Genomic DNA, 23236 nt, shown 5'->3' on the forward strand with positions numbered 1-23236 from the left:
CTCAACATCATTGGAGTCACGGCTGCAGACGTCTGTCGGTCTGTACAGATGTATGTCCTTGTTTCAGTACTGTGGTGCACCCCTGCCACCCCCCTTACCTCCCTCCCTCCCCCGCCCAACTCCCCCCCCCCTCACACACACACACACACAAACTCAGTCACCTCATCCTCCCTAACTCCACACTGGCATCACCCCAATCCTGCTTTCATATGTGGCGCAAAGTGGATGCCATCGCCTCTGTGGGTCAGTGGTCACTCAGGCACTCTTGTACCTCAGAGCTGTTTGAACCGGATTTCCATATTGTTCGTCACGGACAGTGAGTTTTCACAAATGCTCACATGCTCCAGTCTAGCGTGGGGCTTTGGAGGGGTCAGGACCCAGGAGAGGAGCAAAGGCCAGGAGCCATAAACACACACTCCCCCCGCTCGGCGAGTGATCTCCCCAAAAGATCCTCCAACACGTGTGGGCGGTACACCGGCGTTCGTCGCCAACTGAACTCAAGAATGACTGTCACAGTATTAGCCCCCGCAAAATACACGACGGCAAAGTCCAATCCATCTCTGCAGACACTGAGGATGTAGCCTCGAAAATAATTCCTCAATTATGTTTTTGTCTTTTTCTGACATTTTCTTTTTCACTGGAAAAACGAATGTGCGTCATGTTGAAGAGAATAACGGCCGCACCCCACAATGAAGCAACGTGTTCATCACCTCCCAGACAACGCTGTGACTGAGGATCCCAGACGCAGAAGAGAAGAAGGATGTGTCCCAAACTTCCCAGGCGTCATACTGTTCTCTATTTACATCCCGTTCCTACACATCAGAGTCTGTATCTTCCAGCACACGCCTTTGTCCGCTCGTGGAGAAGTCATTACAATACCGTCGTCGAAAAAAAAAGGCACGCAGGCACACTCACAAACCTACGATAGTGTCACACGCAGTCGTCTCCATGGCACGGATCGATAAGGGCGCCAAGGGCCCCCTCCCCGCCGAGCCAAGGAGAACTGACTAGCTCTCCACTCCCCAACCGCTCCGGCACACCACCTGAAGTGTGAAACCTAATCTCATTCTCCCCCTCCACACTCGGTCCATCACTGCGACGCTTCGTCTATCTCTACGTGTCTCGCTCTTCTCCGCGTCCCTATCGCTTTTCGCCGCCGTTGCCTCTCATCCATCAAGCATCTCCCCCTCCTACCCGGTACATCCCTCCTCCTATTTGAAATACTGAGCTGAATCATCCCCTGTTCTTTAAAACACTTTGCCCCTGATCGTTGTGATATTTCCCAATGGCAAAGGGGTTTCCAGCCTGACAGACATTTAATAGTCTCCCAAAGGCCTACAGCACAATATATCTGTTTCTCCTTCTCTCTCTCTCTCTCTCTCTCTCTCTCTCTCTCTCTCTCTCTCTCTCTCTCTCTCTCTCTCTCTCTCTCCCTCCCTCCCTCCCTCCCTCCCTCCCTCCCTCCCTCTCTCCCTCTCTCTCTCTCTCTCTCTCTCTCTCTCTCTCTCTCTCTCTCTCTCTCTCTCTCTCTCTCTCTCTCTCTCTCTCTCTCTCTCTCTCTCTGTCTTCACCTCTGCCCTTCTCTCTACTACCCTCTATCTTTCACTGTGCTGTGTTCGGGGAACAGACCTCAGGTCCCCAACACAGCATCCTTCCTCCGGGCTCAATCTCATTCGCAGCACTTTGAAAGTGAATGCGAAGACACATCCAGTCAGACGCGTCATCTGAGCACTGCGCTGCTCCCGAGAGCTCTCAGCCACAGCGGCGATAACAGACCTCCAGACAACAGGATGAGAGGAATGAAACCAGCCTTTGTGGAGCCACGGGTCAATCTAGGCCCGTTCACTTCCTCCCGCTTCTCTCTCTCTCTCTCTCTCTCTCTCTCTCTCTCTCTCTCTCTCTCTCTCTCTCTCTCTCTCTCTCTCTCTCTCAACACACAGACACCTCATCCCAGCTCTCTGAACTGGACGGCACACTCCTATTCTGAGCAGGTGTTGAGACTGGCCACTCTCCAGGTCTTTATCACCTGAAGGAGAAAGAGCCAAAAGACAATTACCCAGGACCCTGGGGGGCAGTCTATTACACACACACACACACACACACACGGAATGAAAAGCCAGTGGGAAGGGGGTGGAGGGTTAGCTAAGGTCTAGCTTGGACTGGATAATAAATGAAATACAAGTTGGGCTCCAGTGCACGGGTAGCTTGTGCCTTCCAGCGCTGAAGAAAGATAAGGCAACATCAGCAAGTGCTGTTGTCCTCTTGCCAGAGGGGACGAAAGGTGCTTTCTCAATAGCTTGTTTGAGCTGACCTTTAGAGAGGCCCTCTAAGCAGCTCTTGGATGCTCAGCACAGGAGACGCAGAAAAGGACGAGGAGGAGAAGGCTAGATGAACAGTGTTCTGTGTGTTGCACTGTAGTATTACTGTAGAATAATTGCAGTATTGTAGTCCATAGAATTATTGTAGTATAATAGTAGTATTATAGTACTCTAGAATTATTGTAGTGTTATTGTAGTGTTCTAGTACACTGAAGTACAATTGTAGTATTACAGTACGCTGTAGAATTATTGTAGTGTTAGTGCAGCATTGTAGTACACTGTAGTAGTATTGTAGTATTGTACTACACTCTAGTATTTTTGTAGTATTGTAGTAGCATTGTAGTAGACCGTAGCATCTATTTGGCTCACCGTGCCTGTTAGCTGAGATGTAACTCTGACCACTGAAATACTGTAGAACTATGTACTACTGTCCTTGATCATCTTTATGTGCTTTCTACAGTATATGCTTTTGAGATTCTTGCTGTTTAATTGTTTAATTGTAACTTGTCTAACTACATGTTCTTATTGTTCTTCCCTTTGGAACTTATTTGGCTTCACAATGTATGCTTCATGTTTGGCTACCCGCAATGTTTGGGGCTATCTTGTTGTTGTTATCAGTGACCTATGCACTTTGTAAAACTCTCTCTTGGACGTCACTTTGGATAAGAGCGTCTGCTAAATGACGATGTGGGGGTATGTAAGGCATCCTGGTGTGCAGTGAGTCTACCAACCTGCCAGCAAGACAGCCATTCAATATGCCAGCCAGCCAGTTAGCCAGCTAGTCAACCTGCCAGCCAGCCAGTTAGCCAGCTAGTCAACCTGCCAGCCAGCCAGTTAGCCAGCTAGTCAACCTGCCAGCCAGCCAGTTAGCCAGCTAGTCAACCTGCCAGCCAGTTAGCCAGCTAGTCAACCTGCCAGCCAGCCAGTTAGCCAGCTAGTCAACCTGCCAGCCAGCCAGTTAGCCAGCTAGTCAACCTGCCAGCCAGCCAGTTAGCCAGCTAGTCAACCTGCCAGTCAGCCAGTTAGCCAGCTAGTCAACCTGCCAGCCAGTTAGCCAGCTAGTCAACCTGCCAGCCAGTCAACCTGCCTGCCAGCCAGTTAGCCAGCTAGTCAACCTGCCAGCCAGCCAGTCAGCCAGCTAGTCAACCTGCCAGTCAGCCAGTTAGCCAGCTAGTCAATCTGCCAGCCAGTTAGCCAGCTAGTCAACCTGCCAGCCAGCCAGTTAGCCAGCTAGTCAACCTGCCAGCCAGACAGCTAGCCAACCTGCCAGCCAGCCAGTTAGCCAGCTAGTCAACCTGCCAGCCAGACAGTTAGCCAGATGGCCAACCTGCCAGCCAGTTAGCCAGCTAGTCAACCTGCCAGCCAGCCAGTTAGCCAGCTAGTCAACCTGCCAGTCAGCCAGTTAGCCAGCTAGTCAACCTGCCAGCCAGTTAGCCAGCTAGTCAACCTGCCAGCCAGCCAGTTAGCCAGCTAGTCAACCTGCCAGCCAGTTAGCCAGCTAGTCAACCTGCCAGCCAGACAGCTAGCCAACCTGCCAGCCAGCCAGTTAGCCAGCTAGTCAACCTGCCAGCCAGACAGTTAGCCAGATGGCCAACCTGCCAGCCAGTTAGCCAGCTAGTCAACCTGCCAGCCAGCCAGTTAGCCAGCTAGTCAACCTGCCAGCCAGCCAGTTAGCCAGCTAGTCAACCTGCCAGCCAGCCAGTTAGCCAGCTAGTCAACCTGCCAGCCAGCCAGTTAGCCAGCTAGTCAACCTGCCAGCCAGCCAGTTAGCCAGCTAGTCAACCTGCCAGGCAGTTAGCCAGCTAGTCAACCTGCCAGCCAGCCAGTTAGCCAGCTAGTCAACCTGCCAGCCAGCCAGTTAGCCAGCTAGTCAACCTGCCAGCCAGCCAGTTAGCCAGCTAGTCAACCTGCCAGTCAGCCAGTTAGCCAGCTAGTCAACCTGCCAGCCAGTTAGCCAGCTAGTCAACCTGCCAGCCAGCCAGTTAGCCAGCTAGTCAACCTGCCAGCCAGTTAGCCAGCTAGTCAACCTGCCAGCCAGCCAGTTAGCCAGCTAGTCAACCTGCCAGCCAGCCAGTTAGCCAGCTAGTCAACCTGCCAGTCAGCCAGTTAGCCAGCTAGTCAACCTGCCAGCCAGCCAGTTAGCCAGCTAGTCAACCTGCCAGCCAGTCAACCTGCCAGCCAGCCAGTTAGCCAGCTAGTCAACCTGCCAGCCAGCCAGTTAGCCAGCTAGTCAACCTGCCAGTCAGCCAGTTAGCCAGCTAGTCAATCTGCCAGCCAGTTAGCCAGCTAGTCAACCTGCCAGCCAGCCAGTTAGCCAGCTAGTCAACCTGCCAGCCAGACAGCTAGCCAACCTGCCAGCCAGCCAGTTAGCCAGCTAGTCAACCTGCCAGCCAGACAGTTAGCCAGATGGCCAACCTGCCAGCCAGTTAGCCAGCTAGTCAACCTGCCAGCCAGACAGTTAGCCAGCTAGTCAACCTGCCAGCCAGCCAGTTAGCCAGCTAGTCAACCTGCCAGCCAGACAGCTAGCCAACCTGCCAGCCAGCCAAGCCTGCCTAAAGTGTAGTCTGCGAGACTGCCTGCCTGTCTCTGGGCTGGTAACCTGTCACAGCTGGTCACACCCTCGGGACACGCCAACGAATAAATCACAATATCTGGAGCTGTTTAGCTGAGTCCGTCACAACCGTCTCTATCTGCCATCGCATTTCCCATCCTTGGGAGAGGGGCAACTCTCGGAGAGCGTAATGCTGCCCAGCGATCTGCTCAGGTAGTCGAAACAAGGTGTCATGCTGTGAGACACAGAGCAGAGACAGGAAAGAAACTGTCGTCTGAAATGAGCTCCATGTTATTAATGGCGCTTCCCATTAAAATGTCAGCATGACAGCATCTTCAGGAGGCAAATGGGAAACTTGGAGGGGAGGAGTCTCATCTTCGCATTATATCCTGGTAGGTCACTGATTGGTCATCTTTCTCAACAGGAAGCTGATGAGCTGGGCTCATAGGAGTCAGCGTCAGGTGGAATATAGCGACATTGCAGCGTGTGAAAGTGCTTTCTCAAGCACTTACGAAGAATTATTTATTCTAGAAAACATAATTGTCACACTACATGCACTTTAAAGATATTTGTGGTCTCTAAGGCTCCATTGAAAATCACTGTTGCGACAATTTAATCGCATGGCTTTAGGCAGATATTCCTGGATATTGAAATCAATAGTGATAAATCAGCATAATTAGCCACTCAACTCACTCTCCATCTTTGTTTCTTTCTGTCTCTCACTTCCCCTTCTCCCTAATTTTCTCTCTCGCCCAGCTTTGTCCATAAAAATCCATAATCCCTCCTGCTCTCTCTCTCTCTCTCTCTCTCTCTCTCTCTCTCTCTCTCTCTCTCTCTCTCTCTCTCTCTCTCTCTCTCTCTCTCTCTCTCTCTCTCTCTCTCTCTCTCTCTCTCTCTCTCTCTCTCTCTCTCTCTCTCTCTCTCTCTCTCTCTCTCTCTCTCTCTCTCTCTCAAGAAAGGCCAGCTTGAGCAGTGCCAAAGCAAAGGATTAGTAAACGGCAAACTTTTAATACTACAAAAAAAAAACACAGTTTTTCTTCTGTAATCAGAGTAACATTTTTTGTTTTTAAAAGCCTGTTCAGCACCTTCAACCACAAAGTTGTCCGCCCACGCTATAATCTTCTCACTCACAAATCCACTCCTACTCTCCTCTGCCCTGGGGAAGACGTTCACCCCTTTCCCTCGTTTGACGGCTATGTGATAAGGTAAGTCTTTGGTTTCTGTGGTTGGGGCTTTGAGAGCAGTGTGTGTGCACAGTGCAGAGCGCATCGGGTAGGCAGACAGCTGCTGCTCCCTGCGTCTGAGAGGGTTTTTTACTGTCTGACGGATGGGTGGGTTCCAGGCCAGACCTGGGACGAGGCCACAGACGAGGTGACATCAATCTGAGGCAGACGTTGATAGGCCTTAGACCTGTCAGAGTGACAGGCCAGGGAGGCACGCTGCCAGGTAGGCAAACGGACAGGCAGGGAGGTGGGTAAGCAGGCAGACAGTTAGGGAGACAGACAGGCAGGCAAACAGACAGTTAGGGAGACAGACAGGCAGGCAAACAGACAGACAGGTAGGGAGACAAACAGGCAGGCAAACAGACAGACAGTTAGGGAGACAGACAGGCAGGCAAACAGACAGACAGTTAGGGAGCCAGACAGGCAGACAGCCAGGCGGACATGCAGGCAGTAAGGGAGACAGACAGACAGGCAGGTAAGTAGGAGGATCGACAGGCAGGCAGGGAGACAGGCAGGCGGGGAGATTTGCAGGGCTGGAACCAGACGCAAAGAGAGACAGGAGGCAGCAATTTTGCTAGACCAGGGGTTGTAATGTGTCTGTGATTAACTGTCAATCCTCCAACCGGAGAACGGTGCTCTGTCTCAATTAGACTCTCTCATCACTGTGACAGCTACTGTAGCCTTGCGACCTTGGCCACAGCCTGAACAGGAAGGGAGATGGGCCCACAAGCCAAAAGGGACAATGATTGATCAATTGGATGGACACTAGTACTGTCGGGACATACAGCCACCTGTCGTATGAACATAGACCTACAGGAGGAAGACCAAATCAAACCCCATGAAGAGGGATACTAGAACATCAAAGACACAGCACATGCTAGGTGTTGTTGCAAATGTACACTCACTGCAAGGACGAGAGGACTTTCACTTTGTCTGTTTTCACAATTCTTCCTTTTCCTAGGGGAGACAAAAGCCAACCTGATCCAATTGAAGTGCTGTGTAGCCTAAAGTAGGGTTTGAAGTGTTTTTCACCACAAAGGGTGACAGGTTTCCAGCTCTCGGCAGAAACAGTGCTTTTCCGTCTTTGTTTTTGTTTAACCTCCCATCGATCGCTGCTTCTGCCGGCTGTGAGAAGAGTGAATTATTTCTGGTCCTCTCGAAGGTGCCTCTCCTTGGTGTGACATCCCAGCCTTGACACACGGCCGGGCTGGGAAGGAGGAACAAATACTTTAGCAGCCAGCCAGCCAGGCAGCAGGCAGGCAGGCAAACATGCTGGCAGGTAGCAAAGCTAGGCAGCCAGCCAGGTTGCCAAGCAGGCAAGCAGGTAGGTAAACACCCAGCCAGGTAGCCAGGCAGATAAGGCAAATAGGAAGGCAGGCAGGTACCAAGACAGCCAGTCAACTAGTAAGGTAGGAAGGCAGGCAGCCAGCAAGCAACATAGATAAGTTGTTAGTCAGGCAGTTAGGCAGGAAGGAAGCCAGTCACCCAGACAGCCAGCCAGACAGGTATAGGTAGGAAGGTAGGTAGATAGGCAGGAGAGCAGACGTATCTTTGCTCTCTCACACAGCCATGGGAACAGGGTCCACTACTAAAGTATTTACACGAGGCAAAGAGAAGACAGACTCTCTGAAGGCGCTCTCCCTCTAAACCACAGGCGGTCCTCTGCTTCTTCGCTCTCTTTATATTTCACTCTACTTATTCCACTCTGTCTCTCTCAAACACACACACACACACACACTTCTGTTGTGCGACTGTGCCTCGGGGGAATTCATTAGAGGCGGTCACAAATGAAGGACTAGACCAGGTCTTGTTTTAGTGTGCCTGTGGTAGAAGCTTACCCAGGCCCGGTGCAATTGCTGATGCATGACAGAGGAAGCGAAAGCTGTTAAACCCATGCACGATCAACAAACCTCAGTCCAATAGTGTTTTAATTCCTTTCAAACACAAGAATGAGCTCGAATTGCAGTCACTCAGTTTGTAACTCGAGTTAATGCTCATACATGGTCGGCATTAAAACTGCTTGTTTTCCAACTTGGAGATCGGTCGCGCCCAACTATGCAGAACGGCTATACCCTTGGCGCGGCGCACCGTTTGAAATTGCCACCGAGCTTAAAAGTCATATATTTGAACTTTGACCTCGGTTTCCGCTGACCTTTGCAAACGCTGCCTATGAGCCGTATGTGACAAAGTCAAGTTTGCTTAGTTGTTTATGGACGTTATGCATACCGAGCAAGTGTCTGCGCTATCCTCCCCGCCCTACCTCGCAGTGAGCACATTTCTTATCATGTGTTCCCGGCTTTACATGGTGGAGGGTGTGGAAAACCGCCTCTACGCGCTTAACACCATCGTCTTGTTCCCGTGTATTTCATTGCTGTCTGTGAACCAAGGGGTTGTTAACACGGCTTAGGGAACAGGAATAGGCTAAACCTGTTCGATGTCAACGGAGCTTCTTCCTGTAATTATTGAGGTGGCCCAGCACTTTCAAGCCGGCACACTTCAACACAATCAATAAATCACAGCTTGCGAAATCTTTTTTGGGCCACCCACTTTTTGCTTTTCTTTTTTCTTTTGTTCATTGCCCTTGGACATCCCAAAGTCTGCCTCCTCTTTGCGCCGCCTTGCTGCCCCTCTTTGTCTGCCTGCGCTTTCATCTGCGCCTCTAGAAAAAGAAAGGATCAGAAACTGTCAGCTGCCAAACCCAGACGAGTATCGACACGGCCATTAGCGCTTTGCGACCGACGCTGCGCTCCCTTTTCAGAGGGTTAGAGCCTGGAAGGGGAGCGGCTCTGCCAAGCACCACCCTCGGGGCTGTTCGCACCGGAGCCCCGAACCAGACTCCAGACTAAAAAAGCTGCTCTCGTCAGGAAAAGCACCAACAATAGAGACAGATGGACAGAGAAGGCTTGCTCCACACAGGATGACACCAAAAAAAAGCCAAAAGTTAGCATAGGCCGTTATGAAAGACCACATTTTTTGCGTGAAACTCTCTTCAAAGGCTCTCGTTCTGTTCATGTATAAAAATGAGGAAATTTAGCAGGGGGATTATTTTGTTATAAGGGTGTGTTTGATCGACCATTCACATTCATAGCCTGAGGGGGAGTGAGTTTGTGGGAAAGCTCATCTACATAAAATGACATTGAGATTAAAGCACGGTTTGGTTCCGTTTAAAACAATCAGGTTTAATACGTTTGGCAACAGAAACCTACCTTGGGAGACATCAACAGTTGGCTATCATTGTTAGCCCGTGGACCCAATAAAGGAAGCATCTCTCCAACTCCTCCTCCATCTCTACCTCCTCTTTTTCTCACCCCTTCCACACGTCTGGCCTTCACAACATCTTTTCGCGTTTCTTTGTTATATTTGTTTTTTTGCTGTTGCAGTTTACCGGCCTTGGACAGGTTTGTGAGAGTGAGCCCTGCTCCACCTCTGCTCTGGTCAGTAAGCCACAGAGAGATGTCCATTTTGCTAGGAGAGCCACATTAATGGACTTGCCTTGGAGGATCACAAGGGCAGGTCGAGGATTTGCTCAGGTTCCTCTCTGGGTATCTGTTAGTGGCTGGACTGTACGAGAGCAACACACTCAAACCAAGCCAGAACAGTGTTTTCATGCTGCCTAGAGCTTGTCCATGTCGCATGCAGCTGGCAAAATACACAGTAAGTTGATGTTTTTAGCGAAAACTAACATACACCCCCCCCACACACACACACACAAACACACATTATCATCTCCCTGACAGAACACATGGAAACAAACAAGCGTGCATAATTAGCAGCTTGCTTGATGAGGACAGGATAGAGTTTGCCAGAATCTTCTGTGAGTTTGCTGCTCGCTACTCCGTACCCAATCAGCGCCAGTTCGTTTTAGTCGTGTTGATTACTCGCTGAAAGCCCATTCAGCAGCGGTCTGAAGCTGGGCATTGTCCCCAAGCTGGCATACCAGAAGGAGAGACTGGCCTTGGTAGTCCGTCGCACACCTGAACCCGTTGTCACGGTGTTTGCGGGGGAGTGACGAGGGATGGAATATAGATGCCGGGGAACCGTACAGCGACATGTTCCGTCTGTCCAAACACAATGCTCTAGCACATTGGAGAACGGACATGTTGACGGCGAGAAAAGTTTGGCGTGTCTGATGAAGGAGTCGTTGCGCGGGCGAGAACAAACCAAAGTTTGAAGCGTTTCCAGCTGCAACTCACCTTTGAGATACAGGTGCCGCACACGGCCCTTTTGTCCTGATGTCGCGCAAGCAAAAACAATGTGGCGAGAGCAAAAATGTGTTACATAATAGAGAATCTAGTGTAAATCAAAATCTCTAGTGTGGGATGAGAAAGAGAAAATAACTTCCCGAGCTCTTTTGTCGAATCGGGGATTAGCGCCGATTCTTCAAGCCTGTCCGTCTGACAGTGTGGTTGCAAATGTAGGCCTAAAACAAACTCAAATTTGAGAGTTTTCCTAATCAGTGTTGGGGTAGTTACTCAAAAAAAGTAATTGATTACACATTGCTGGTTACATTACTTTTGGATTACTCCGTAACATCACCTGAGATGTACTTGCCAAATAACAATATACCGGTTTTTTTCGAATGAACACTATAGCGTTTATTAAATATCGTTCATTTTTGGTGCAGCGTTTATTCAAGGGCAACGTTTATTCGAGGGCGGCGTTTAATTCGAAAGAGAGATTTTCTGGATTGTAGCTGGTGTGCAGGCATAGACAACTTCGTTGCCTATGCCTGCAAATGAATGCAGGCAAATGAATTCATCCACAAATGAATCGTGGAGCTAAAAACGTAGGTTTCATTTGCTACCGCTGACTAGACTTCCTTGTCTATGCTTTGATGTATATGAGTACGGCAATTCCCTTTCTCATTGGCTATCAATTAGGTGTGCGTTGGTAGTAGGCTACAACTGTCTCAAATACAAGTGTTCTAGAAATCTGAAGCAGCATGCCAAAAACGTTCATACACGTTAGCTTTCAAACAGGAAGCTATGCAGAAAGTTATGTAGGCCTACATGTGTTATAAATACTGGGGTTGAATTTAACCAATTAAATAACCGTTTCAGAATTTTTGCTGTGGCGTTTATTACACAATGTTCATTTTTGGTGCGGTATTTATTTGAGGGCAGAATTTATTTGAAGAAATACGGTATGTAGCATGTATATGCCATATCAACTCAAATTCTTATTTTAATGATCACATACACAATCTCTATTTTATGCTTTTTAATACCTCAAAGCTGACAAAAAAGTTGTGAACATCAACCTAAAAGTTGTCAAGCAACAATGGCAACGGCAACCTTTTATCGGCGTCAGTGTCACTTAGGGTCCGGGTATCTTTAGCTACTAGTCTTGAGTTCCCATGTTGCCTTTGAAGATGCTTTGACAGATATGAGGTTGTGTTTGCGGTGGTGGAGAGACGTTTTTGGCCTGGACACAATGCACATTTAAGTTTTTGTCCTTTCGCACAAATAATACCAAGTGATGTGCATAGGCTACCTCCATCCCTCAAAAGACGTCCTAATGGCGGCCCTGCCATTCTTGTTTCGCCTCCTGAAATCTGGGGCTAAATCAAGTGATGAGTGTTAGGCTACGCAAACACACGTGTAAAGATTGCATTAATGCAGATTGCAGGAATGTAAGTAACGCAAGACATGTTGGTATCAGTAACTGTAATGCGATTACTGAAGTTATCAATAGGTAATGCCTTACATTACTGCGTTACTGAAAAATGTAATTATTGATTACAGTAACGCATTTCCCCCAACAATGTTCCTAATAAACCCAAACACAGCACCTCGGACCATCTGGATGCTGGTCTGCAGTCAGATCACACCGCGAGGCACACGCGACTGCTGTGATCCTCCGGCAGCCTCCGAACCCCGGGGGTTCTGTGGCCCTCCGCGGCCCCCGGATCCCTGCCAAACGGAGCTGCCGGAGGCAGAGACAGGGTGATCCAGCAGCAGCCGGCAGCTTACCACGCAAGCCTTTGAACTGGGGAGCCTGTTAAGCCCTCACGCTTAAGTCGTCAGGAGACGCCTCGGGACCGCGCCCTGACTAGACTGTAAACAACACGTCCTCGTCTCCATATCCTGTCATACTCGCGCTCGCGCACACGCATCTTAATGACACACACACACACTGATTCTCAAACCCACACTTTCTGTAACACGCACATCTTAAAGACACACACTCTCTACACACACAAGCCCTTGCACACACACACACACACAAGTCTTACAGACACACATACACGTTTCTATTCCAGACATACACACACATCGTCTAACAAACACATCTTAAGGAGATCATACTCTTAACATTCTCTATAACATGCACAGACAAACACACACATGCCCCTTACAGAGACACACACATTTTCTAACACACACACACATTCCTAAATAATGAAAATGCTCTAAAGCCTTGCTTCTACTTTGAAGTGCTTTTCTGTTGCTGGCGATGGTGTGGTGGGTTTGGGCCCAGTAAAGCCCGTGGAAACAGGATTAGTCCAGCACTTGCTTTTTAATTAATTGTCGGGGTGTTTGCCTAATAAATCTTGGTTATCTTCCCCTCTCATCGTAGCGGGAGATAGCATTGCTCAGACCCCGGCACCGGAATGTTAAACAGGCCACCATTTTGGTAATCAACCTCCTCGCAATGTCTCCAATATCTGCTTCATTTCACTCATTGGTTAATTCAATTACCGAGATAGGCCACCGCATCTCATTTCAGAAAGTCTTGAGCAGCATGACTCCGTTTACTGCTAACGGGCCGGGCCCACTGTGTTCTGCAGCAAGTTCAGGAAGCTCAAAAACAAGAGAATCGCCCAGGCGAGACGTTGGAGATTCAGTCGTGTCTGGGGTGTTTGAGTGCCGGAGGACGGCAGTGGCTGGGAGCTGGTTGGGTTCGTCATCGTGTTGGGGAAGCGTGGAAGAGGCGGGCTGGCAGACTGCTCTGGGACCGGTGAGACCCCCTCGAGAGACCTCGCAGTTGTGGGTACAGACGGGCGAACGATTCAGAGCAGCTCTGTAGCTCCCATGCCCCGCTCAGGCAGAGCCTGTCTCTCTGGGGGTTGTCTGGGGTGGCTAGCTGGGTGGAGGGGAGGGGGGATGACAGATTCTGGAGATCTCTGTCTGGACCCTTCCTCTTGCTGGGAAAGTGGCAGTCCGTGCCCACGCTCAGCCGGTTTAGAATGCCCCAGCCCTGCGGCCGGGCAGAGAACTGCCATGTCGTCTCACTCGGAACATCCTGCTTCTGGGTGTGGGAGATCCTCGACAGGAAGGACGGCCGGGGATGGGATGGAGAGAGAGAGAGAGAGAGAGAGAGAGAGAGAGAGAGAGAGAGAGAGAGAGAGAGAGAGAGAGAGAGAGAGAGAGGGGGAGGGAGAGAGAGAGAGAGAGAGAGAGAGAGAGAGAGAGAGAGAGAGAGAGAGAGAGAGAGAGAGACAGAGAGAGAGAGAGAGAGACAGAGAGAGAGAGAGAGAGAGAGAGAGAGAGAGAGAGAGAGAGAGAGAGAGAGAGAGAGAGAGAGAGAGAGAGAGAGAGAGCAACAGAGACAATGGTGTTGAGAGGTGTGTTCCGTCTGCCACCCAGGGTCTGCAGATACTGGGATTAAGTGTGTGTGTGAGTGTGTGTGCGTGTAGTGTGAGTGAGTACGTGTGTGTGTAGTGTGTGTGAGTGAGTACGTGTGTAGTGTGTGTGTATGTGTGTGACATGTGCGTGTATGTGTGCAGTGTGTTCTTATTCCTGGACTGGGATGGCTCTATGACTGTTCCCGGCGGGCACTAAGCAAATTACGAGTTTAGCGACGTGCAAATCCAGCAGCTGTCGGTGGGGCAGTGTGAGAGACTGCCAGATGCACATCACAGACTGTCCCCGCCACCTCAAAGACAAGACGGGTGAAGATGAGGAGAAGCACAGGGCGGCTTCTCTGCGACACGGCCTCCTTCCGGCTCAACTCAACTACTCATCTAGTGTCATAAAAAAATATATGAATCCATGGTTCTCGTCTTCCCTCCATTTCTCTCTCTCTCTTTTGGCCCATCTTTCTGTGGCTCCCCTTTTCCAGTCTCGCGCTCTCCCTCCCGCCCCTCTCTCTCTCCGTGGTTAATGCCCCACACAAGAAGGATATAGAAAGGAGCATATTTTCACTGTGAAGAAAGCAGTTCTAAGGGTATAAAAGGATATAGGTTTCCTCCCAGAAGTTATGATAATGGAATTTGCTACAGCTCCCCTCTGAAAGACTGGCCCCCAGCAACAAGACACGAGGCACGGGTCTGGAGGTAAGGGGCCCTGGCTTCATTATTGGACTGTCATCATAAAACTGATGGAGGTTGTCCGATGATCTTTTCTCCCTCTGGCATCGCTCAAACACCTATGGACTGTCACCCAAGAGCAAGACCGGATTCTCACCTGACATGTCCTCCTCGTGCCTTAGATGGGCGAAGAACGTAGAGTGCACAACAGTTAGCGAGTGAGTGTCTCTGGGTGAGGGGGGCGAGTGCCATTATTAACGCACCAGCAGAATTCCTGTCCTCCCAGGTCAACAGTGCTTACGCCTAAGCAAACGACTTGATTCCCGGTCTTGTGGAGAATCCCCAGCAGTCATTAGTAGCAGCGGTCTGGGAGGCGTCCTCTGAGAAACGCACACCACGCAGAGGAGAAGAGAGGAAAACAGGGACCCTCCCCAGAGCCTTCAACATCTTCACCAATGTTTTGTCCTCCTGCTGGGATTTGTAGTTTTTCAAAAGGGGCCGATTTGTAGTTTTACAAAAGAGGGGGAAAGGGGACCCCACGCTGCTACTTTGACACAGACGCGGAGCGTCAAATGTTGGCATTGTCTGGCTGTGATCACCATGAACGTCACGCTAATGGGGGATAGTGAGGGATGTGAGTGAACTTGGGGAGGAAGAGGGGGGGGGGAGTTGAAGATATGAAAATAAAGAGCAGAATAACCAGAATAATTAATTGAGAAGGCTGCACACAGCTCTGCACGCGCTCCCATGCTCTCCAGCGACCGACGCTGGTCCATAAAAGCGAATATCTGAATCTCGTTATCTACGCCTGGCCGGGACTCTCTCCCTCTCCCTCTCCCTCTCCCTCTCCCTCTCCCTCTCCCTCTCCCTCTCTCTCTCTCTCTCTCTCTCTCTCTCTCTCTCTCTCTCTCTCGCTCTCTCTCTCTCTCTCTCTCTCTCTCTCGCTCTCTCTCTCTCTCTCTCTCTCTCTCTCTCTCTCTCTCTCTCTCTCTCTCTCTCTCTCTCTCTCTATCTCTATCTCTCTCGGCCTTGACATTTACACCCACGTCTCCTCGTGTCTGCGGCTGCATGGCTGCCTCTCCCTCATGTTGTCTCACGCCACCTCGTTATGGGACTGTGCTGGGCTTCAACAACTCTGGATGCTTCCGATGCTACAACAACCCCCCCCCCCCACACACACACACACACCACTCTCCCTGATACCCCAGTCCAGCTTTGTTGTTAGAAGAGAGAAAAACGGACGGACAGGGGGGGGGGGGGGGGGGGATTGGGAAGGGGAGGGGAGGTGGGGGGGGGCTTCTGAGGGATGGATTGTCAAAACGTGGCGGAGAGAGAGAGAAGGCACAGAGGAAGCCAATTACGTGAGCAGTGAGGAAGACTTGTGTGCTTGTTCTTAGCCGAGGAGAAGAGGAGAGCGTTCTCCTCTGCAGCAAGACTCCCCTCCCTGAGTCAACATCCACAACGCTCTCTCTCTCTCTCTCTCTCTCTCTCTCTCTCTCTCTCTCTCTCTCGTGTTATGCCACCGCCATGCTGAGAGTCAGACATCTGGAGACTGGGGACCGAGGGAAGGATATAGCTAGCTTTACTGTAGCCCAACAAGACACAGACTAGCTAAAGTGTGTGTGAAGAGCTGCCCAGAAATGGAGATTGCTGCAGGTGTCGAATAGGTCTCCCACTGGTGTACAGATTCCTACCTCCTTACAAGTGAATTAGTAACCCGTATAACTGAAGTTGAGGTCATTGTGGGAAAGCTTAGCCAGCAATGAACGCCTTTTAAAACGTGTTATAGCTCCATTAAAGCTTTCTATTTGTGAAGCAAAAAGTATAAAGGAGTTAAGAAGCAACAACAGAAACCTGCCGAAGTGGTTCACTGGCTCACTGGATGATTATGCAAACCTTACTGCAGAGATCTAGGTTTGAATCTGGCCTGGGCCCTTTACTGCATGTCATATTAAAATAATAAAGGCAGAAAGGCCCCGAAAATATATATTTGAAGGCATCGGCAGAAGCACAAAATAAGTAGACAAAAGATGGAGCAGCCATTTTGTGAAAAGGCTCATGTATCAGCTTGAAATACAATAAATTGCTCTTAAACGTAAACACTGAGCAATTCATGGTTGGCGATGGCTGAGGGCAAAAAATGTCCATGCTCTGCAGTTTGTTCGCTTAATTAAAAGCAGGAGCATTCCTTTTTCTCACTTTTTTCACTTCATCTGTCTTGCCTGTCACCATCCTGCTAATTATCAGCTATTGAAGGTAAAGTAGGAGACAGATAATCTGCTACAAACAAGAAACACCAGTCTAGTGTTGCACGAAGGAGATGTCACTGAACACATCCGTGAAGGAGAGGAGAGCGAAGGAGCAGAAAAGGAGGGAATCAAATATATTTCTCCACCAACGAGACAGTCGAGGTTCTGGAGTTTGTACGATTCATCAGTCAGCTGAGTGGAGGTTAACAGTGACCCCGGACAAGAATTAAGACTTAAGAATCACGAATATATCAAAGACAAGGAGACGGTCGGCTGCAAAGTGTCTCGGAGGCATGAAGGTCAGTGAATACATTTCCATGGTGAACACAAAGAAGACAGAGAGATGAGAAACAGCAACAACAGCTGGCACACAGAAAGGCCGGGTGGAGAAATACAATTGTCTGTTCTTGTATATGAAGTCATATGTGGTTGTGACAGCTTTCTTCCTGGTCTACGCTAAGGACATGGGGAAAGGACACTGGGTAAAAAGGGGACCTACCTGCAAGAGTGAATAATCCATACATCACTCTTTCTTGAAAGGTACTATGTCCATTTATTAGTGGGAGTCAGGTGGCTGAGCGGTGAGGGAATCGGGCTAGTAATCAAAAGGTTCGGGGACCGATTCCCCGTCGTGCCAAATGACGGTGTGTCCTTGGGCAAGGCACTTCACCCTGCTTGCCTCGGGGGAAAGTCCCTGTACTTACTGTAAGTCGCTCTGGATGAGAGCATCTGCTAAATGACTAAATGTAAATTAGGGAAGACTTGATCTTGATGAGGAATACACATATGCCAATGGTGGGTCCCACAAGAAGAGGGGAGAAGATGAGAGGAGAGTCAAAAGGAGGAGACAGGTGTGATGAGGTGCATTTTAACTGTGCAATCTCACCTTTCCCAGGTAGAAGACAGCTATGGGAATCAGCCTTGTCGACCACATGATTTAATATATGGCTTATTGTGTATAATTCAAATTGCCATGCATCGCCCGTGGGCCATTGTGCTTGCATAAGCCCTTCCACATTCATTATCATATCAGTTAACGCGATTATATGCAAATGACTCCACCCAGTACCAGTGCCAACATATCAATTACGATGACAGTGAGTTGTGTACGACAGGAGTTATTATGGTAATACCTCAGGAATAGATTGCACCTGAGAGACAGTAAGAGAATGAGAAAGTGAGTGAGAACAGGGGGAATGAAAGCAGAAAGATTCTACATTATCTTTCCTCTTCTCTTCAGCTCAAGGACACCCCGGGCAATCTGTGTCTCCGGCCAGATGCAGACTTAAGTGGATCTAAGCAGCAAATCAAGGTAATGCTGACAAAAACACAGGATGTTACCTCAAATAACACCTCTTGATTTAAATGGGATTCTTCCTTCACTGCAAGAGGAAACACAAAACTAAAATACTATTATCTGGTCATCTCAAATGTGTTTTATCGTTATACTGGGATTATGAATGAGTAGTGCCATGTGAATCATCGTGTGTGTGTGTGTGTGGTTGTGTGTGAGTGTGTGTGTGTGTGTGTTTGTGTGTGTGTGTTAGAGACAGAGAGGGGTGTGCGTACCACCATTTTGAAAGCGCAAGAGAAACATATTCAGATAAACCCAGCCCTGGAGACCTATGAAGTATGGTAGCAGTCCTCCAGTTTCTCAACACACAGAGTGTTCGGCATTGCGATGACAAGCAGATGGTGGTGGCTTCTATCCTGGGAGAACTGCAAAATGCTTGCTATTTCCCCCCCAAACCTAGTCAGTCAACCTCACTATGAGAAGGGAAAAAAAAGAAAATAATCCCACACTGTTACAGAAATGCCATTCTGCTGTCCAGTCAGCAAGTAAATAATGTATTCAACATTTTCACCTGCAGCCACAAAATTCAATGTTTTAAGGCCCTGGTTTCCTGTTTGGAATCTCAATCTAATGAGAGCGTCTGAGGCCCTTTCTCCCTGAGAGCAGCTGTGGGGCACGTGACTCGGCGTACAGCCAAAGTAGGACATGTACAGCAAAGAGAGACTTCTGCCCCCAACACAAAAGCAACTCGTTACATCAAAACAGCTTCCCTTCCCGACTGAACCTTCACATCTGGCACGCACGCACACCGCTGCTCACGCTCTGCGCTTTTTCATCAAGAGTGACACGACTCTAGAATGTTCTGCCATTGATTACATGTTCTGTTCTCCTTCAACTTTACACGTTCCAAATTCCATGCTCCGGATTCCGTCCTGCGATACATCTGATGTTGTGCCATGGTGCATGCCGTCGTATAGTCATGATTCGAATCCTTGCATGTTAACATATTGTAATGCTTAGCCCCATGCCCTGTATGCCCTGCGGGGGAAACGTGAAGCTTAATCTAAGTACCCCACAGGGGGTCTTATCTGTCTTTGACTTGTCTGAGGAGAAACAGTCTTAACAAACCCCCCAGAAAGTCTCTGTTCTCCGCTGCACAAGCGCTCAAGGCTTCTCAGAACACGCAAACCGGAAAAAGGGGCGGCGTTTAGGAACCGAGGTGTCTTGCTTCTGCTGGTTCTACTTTGCAGCGTGAGGTTAGAGCTCTGTGATGGAGCACCTGGTCGTGTGGCTTCAAGGGGAAGCACCTTGTCTGTCTGGGACAGCTTCAGCTGTGTGGTCCGCTGCATGTGTCTCAATTACGCTAAACCCACAACCTCTCTGATAAAGGTCCTCTTGTTGTCCCGGTAAAGTGACACTAATTACAAAGTCACCCCCACAAGAAGAGCACCACATTACCATATCAGGCTGGCCTGTGTGTGTTGTGTGTGTGTGTATTTGGATGTGTGTGTGTGTATTTGGATGTGTGTGTGTGTGTATTTGGATGTGTACTGTATGCATCAGTGTGTATTTGGGTCCTTTCCAATGTGTATGGAAAAGAAACGGAAAACTTGGATGATGTTCTTCACATCAACATGTGAGACAATGCGAGCTTGACTCTTTGGCGGGCCCCTCAGTAAATACTGGGCTCAGTATCTGCTTATTTGGCTGAAGATAATGAGGCTCAAGTCCCACTGGCCGGTGAAAGAACCCTCTCAAACACATAAAAGCTTCTTAATACCTTTCAAGGGGCGCGCTTTCATGACACACTACACGGCCCTTTATCTCCCTGCTTCTGTACTTTTTCAGCGTGGTGTTTTAAATATTGTGATCGATCTTTTTCCTTGCAGTTTAAGTGCTTCCAGGTAGGACCCCATGACTGACACACACAATCCCTTATCATCCTTTCCCAGCAGAAGACGAACAGTGGGTTCTGAGAGAAGTGTTGTTCTACCAGATGGAGGAGTTCCTCTCCCAGCAGCCAGGAAGAGGGAGAGGGTGTGGAGGGAGAGGGTGTGGAGGGAGAGGGGGTGGAGGGAGAGGGTGTGGAGGGAGAGGGGATGGAGGGAGAGGGTGTGGAGGGAGAGGGGGTGGAGGGAGAGGGTGTGGAGGGAGAGGGGGTGGAGGGAGAGGGGGTGGAGGGAGAGGGTGTGGAGGGAGAGGGGGTGGAGGGAGAGGGGGTGGAGGGAGAGGGTGTGGAGGGAGAGGGGGTGGAGGGAGAGGGGGTGGAGGGAGAGGGTGTGGAGGGAGAGGGTGTGGAGGGAGAGGGGGTGGAGGGAGAGGGTGTGGAGGGAGAGGGGGTGGAGGGAGAGGGGGTGGAGGGAGAGGGTGTGGAGGGAGAGGGGGTGGAGGGAGAGGGTGTGGAGGGAGAGGGGGTGGAGGGAGAGGGGGTGGAGGGAGAGGGGGTGGAGGGAGCGGAGGACAGATTCTCCAGCTTTTAAAAAAGGAATCGAACACCAAAATGTTTTTGACTTCAACCCCTATATAGGATCCAGACTCACGCACAGCTAAACTCAATCAAATGAATCAATCCCGGTCTTAAATTGAGATTTTGTTACGCAAAAGCGTTATTTCAGGTTATTTAGAGGTATGTCCTGATGAGATTTTCCTGTAATAAAAAGGAAAGTGCATATCTCAGGGGTGTGCTGCGTAGAACGATTGGTGTGTTGGAATCCCTTCAAGCATATAACATAGCCCCAAAGTGAATATTATGAAAGATCACCCGTGCCCAAATTTCAACCAGAAAGCTTTAGTTTCCAATATAAAGGGTCAGGCTGAGACTGAAGAGGGGTGTGTCTTTACTCTTTAAGGAACCACTATAAAGTTCAGCCAACTTGTCCTAAGTTCTATTCCCAAAGGTGACATTGCTTGTGTTGTTTATTTGAACTCTGAAATGTTATTTTTGTTCTGTGCCGTTCATTCCGGTCTTTTGAAAGCTGGCATGATGGCATGTCATTTCCCATTCCGACAGACATTGTGAAAGCATTGATCGGCATGCAGCATTATGCAAAGCAGAGCAGCAATTTGAGCAATTTCGTGCAGACGTCGCCGCTGTCTTGTTTTCTTATGTGATGCAAATAATTTATCCCCCAAAGACATTAGTGTTCTTTCTGCTGATGTTGACTTCAGATGAGGACATGAATGTAGAATCTGTCTGCTGAATGTACTGACATCTACATCTAACGGAAATGTCCATTATTATACCCAATGCATGTCCACTGAACAGCATCACCCGTTCGCGACCCCAAGAAAACATCTCAAAAAAAAAATCTCTGTCAGCCTCTCTCTCCTTGAGCCCAGTCATCCCTTCACAAATGCCGCGAAACAAACAAATAAACAACCCCCCCCCCAAAAAAATAAATTGGTAAACAAACACAATGGAAGGGGAGTTCGGCCGCGAGAGAGATCGATGCCCATGGACACGAGGAAGGGCGGGACGCGGATGTCCACCCCGACAGGCTGCCTCGAGGAGCGAGGAGACGGAGAGGAGCCCAGCGTAATGGGGTATTAAACCCGGAGCCTGGCTGGGCCTGATAAGAACAGCACACACACACACACACACCTGCAGCAGATGTACGTGTCACCTTGGCCTCTCCTGTCCCTTTCATAGAGAGAGATGAATCTGGGGACGCCGCCAATGACACGCTGGCGGGCTGCCGTGCCCGGAAGAGGACCGGGGCGAGGACTGGGGAGGGGTGAGAGGTGACGGAGAGACGAGGTGTCTGTCCTCCGGAGCAGACGGACAGAGGATGTGAGTAACAAGGTGACATGGGATGGGAGACGGTTGACTGTATGCATTATCCTCCAAAGGTCGCTACGCACTCGCAGCCACTGTGGGTCTGCTGACTGGGCTCTGACCCCGAGGCCGCGTACACGACGACGGGTCATTTCATTAGAGTGTTTGGACCTCCTCTTCTCTGTTTCCAGCGCGCTCTCTCTCTCTCCCTCTCTCTTCTCTCTTTCTCTCTCTCTCTCTCTCTCTCTCTCTCTCTCTCTCTCTCTCTCTCTCTCTCTCTCTCTGTCTACTCTCCCGCTCTCTCTCTCTCTCTCTCTCTATCTCTCTCTCTCTCTCTCTGTCTACTCTCTCTCTCTCTCTCTCTCTCTCTCTCTCTCATCTCTCTCTCTCTCTCTCTCTCTCTCTCTCTCTCTCTCTCTCTCTCTCTCTCTCTCTCTCTCTCTCTCTCTCTCTCTCTCTCTCTCTCTCTCTCTGTCTACTCTCCCTCTCTCTCTCTCTCTCTCTCTCTCTCTCTCTCTCTCTCTCTCTCTCTCTCTGTCTAATCTCTCTCTTCTCTCTTCTCTCTCTCTCTCTCTCTCTCTCTCTCTCTCTCTCTCTCTCTCTCTCTCTTCTCTCTCTGCTCTTCTCTCTCTCTACTCTCTCTCTACTCTCTCCTCGTTCTGTTTCTCTTAATTGTTCACTCTTTCGGACATCTTCAATATAATTGTGTGTTTAAATACTTTATGCTTACCATTTTCTTTGTGTTTTCTATAAATAAAAACCAACATCTCTATAAACGGCATGTTAAGACATCCGAGATAGTCTGTCGCGTTTCCAGTCAAACAGTTGTTTGTGGAGATGCCATACCATACGGAACTAACCCCAATCGTCTTCCTTATCTATTTCCTACATTTTCCCTCTCTGTGGAAAATCCAAATTTCTCCTGGGAAAAGAGCAAGCGACTGCTATCTTAGCTGTGCTGGCTCATCTTCCCTGGACACCAATTTTTCAGCCCAGGAAGTTAATACCAGCCCTGTGTAAATAGCCTTATCTCGTAAACACGTTATCCTCCACCTAGGCTGCCCTGATGGTGGATAGTTACGCCCCACCCCAGACATACTTACAGAAGACGAAACACGCCCTGGGAGCAAGGTGGAGAACATATCTACTAGCCCGAGTCTACCTGGCACTGGCTCCACTACCTCCTCTCTCTCTCTCTCTGTCTCTCTCTCTCTCTCTCTCTCTCTCTCTCTCTCTCTCTCTCTTTCTCTCTCTCTATATTTTTTGCCCATTCTCTTTCTTCCCCTTTATCTTCTTCTACTTTATTTTCGGAAATCTGTCTCTCTCTCTTTCTCTCTCTCTTTCTCCCTCATTAGCAGAGCACATTACCTCTGGATCTGGGAGATCAGCAATGCTTCTAAATCCCTCATGCTATCCACCTGAGGCAGTGTGAGAAGGAGTCACGACCCTGGGTTTCCTCCCCCCGCCGCCCGTCCCCTCCGTCTCCCCCGCCCCCCAACCCTCTCCCCCACAACTCCCCTCCTCCCCTCCTCCGCCACACCACAGAGTTACTCTGCTAAGAGTCGTAACACCCCA

The 23236-nt window shown here is 49.5% G+C and overlaps 1 protein-coding gene across 2 annotated transcripts in view; it reads right to left on the reverse strand.

The window, feature by feature from the left end:
• ptprub (protein tyrosine phosphatase receptor type Ub) overlaps positions 1-23236 on the reverse strand; it is a 148999-nt gene that overhangs the window by 82131 nt on the left and 43632 nt on the right. The gene's annotated exons all lie outside the window — the stretch shown is intronic.

The sequence above is a fragment of the Hypomesus nipponensis genome, chromosome 2, assembly GCF_054491055.1.
Source record: "Hypomesus nipponensis isolate SF chromosome 2, ASM5449105v1, whole genome shotgun sequence".
Lineage (NCBI taxonomy): Eukaryota > Metazoa > Chordata > Actinopteri > Osmeriformes > Osmeridae > Hypomesus > Hypomesus nipponensis.